This window comes from Suricata suricatta, chromosome 2, assembly GCF_006229205.1.
Source record: "Suricata suricatta isolate VVHF042 chromosome 2, meerkat_22Aug2017_6uvM2_HiC, whole genome shotgun sequence".
Taxonomy (NCBI): domain Eukaryota; kingdom Metazoa; phylum Chordata; class Mammalia; order Carnivora; family Herpestidae; genus Suricata; species Suricata suricatta.
The window spans coordinates 8,830,907-8,832,422 of record NC_043701.1 but is presented as its reverse complement, the minus strand read 5'-3'; the positions used below and the strand labels follow the sequence as shown (position 1 = coordinate 8,832,422).

Sequence of the window (1,516 nt, the reverse complement as noted above, 5' to 3'; positions counted from 1 at the left end):
AAAAAAAAAAAAAGCCAATTTCTGGTAGAAAGCTTTACAAACTGCATGTACCTGGGCTGATACAAATATGAGATGGCATGGACGTTCATTGAGATAAATGTCCCAGTGCCGCTCCAGTATTCACAAACAAATCACTCTCTTATCCCCAGTTTTGCTGATTTGTACACTTCCCCATTTACCTAGAACACAGGATTGCTCTGTTCCAAGTAACTGTCAGGGGGCATAATATCCAATTCCCTGCTGCGCAATCATCAGTAGTGAAAAATAATACCTATGGATGCTTCTCTGAATGATAAGTCATTCTGTCAAACTTGTAGACATCCTAAATTGTATTACTGGATTAGTCCAGTCAAGGAAGCCTGGAGGACCCGTCAGAGGAGTCCCTTATAATATATATATTTTTTAAATTTTCTTAAGTAACATCTGGAATGATAAAGTTATACAATAAACAAAGTAAGATTAGAGAAGAAAGAGAGCTTGCTGTGAGTTGTTTCACCTTGTAATGTAAGGGTATTATTAAGTCTCTTACATACCATCTACTTCCACTGAAAGGTCTCAGTTTCACAAATGGTTGTGCTTCATCCAGAAATTGCGTGATTAAATCTAATCATCACTCATTTGTATAAATGGTCGTGCCCTTACCATGTTCAAGGCGTATTTGTGTCCTTCCGTTTGCAGATAGAGACCTCACAGAATAGATTTTCATACATTTTTCTGAATCAGTCTTCTTCTTGATCATAGCATGCTTTCCATAATCCCTTTGGATCATTTACCAGCATTATTTTTAATGTGTGTGGGTATTTGTGTGTGTATTTTAGTGGGTTGTGTGGGCACTTGGTCGAACATCACCAGAAGAGGAAGACAGGGAGTCAGTCCCTGCTATCCGAAATCAGAGCATTCCTATGATACCTTTTTGTGAGAAGCAATTGGCATTACTTCATAGGGGGAAGTTTTTGAGTGTTCCTAGACCAGAAATAATCTCTCTTAGGATTCTCTGATTTCTTAAGACACATCTTGCTAACAAATGCAAAAAATCAATCGATATTGTGTTCTACACATTCTAACCAAAGGAACTTTCTGATTTTTACCCTTCTACTTTTTCTCCTTATCAGTTTTTTTTTGTCATTTCACTAATTTTGAAGCCCTTTTCTTGTAAAGAAAATCGGGATTTTGAATACGTGGTATTTATCACAAGTTGTTTATTTTTGCCTTTTGTTTATAATGTCTTGACATCCACAGATTGCTAATATTATTCTTTTTATCAATACTGGGATTTTTAGTCTCTGGATTTGAGGGGATGCTTAGAAAGGCTTTTCCTAAATGGAGCCTTTTGTGTATTTTTATTCATCGTCATGTCTAAATCTTTGCTAAATCTGGGATTTATTCTGGAGTAAGAAATAATAGCTCCAATTTTGCTTTTTATTTTGTCTCGTTATTTTTCATCTAGGTGCCTTTCAGTTGCATAAAACCATTTTGTCTTAATGATATTAAGTGGCATCATTATGTATTAATTCAG

The 1,516-nt window shown here is 35.6% G+C and overlaps 1 pseudogene; it reads right to left on the bottom strand.

Moving 5' to 3' along the window:
• Nucleotides 1–1,516, bottom strand: part of LOC115304394 — a 16,316-nt pseudogene that overhangs the window by 9,705 nt on the left and 5,095 nt on the right.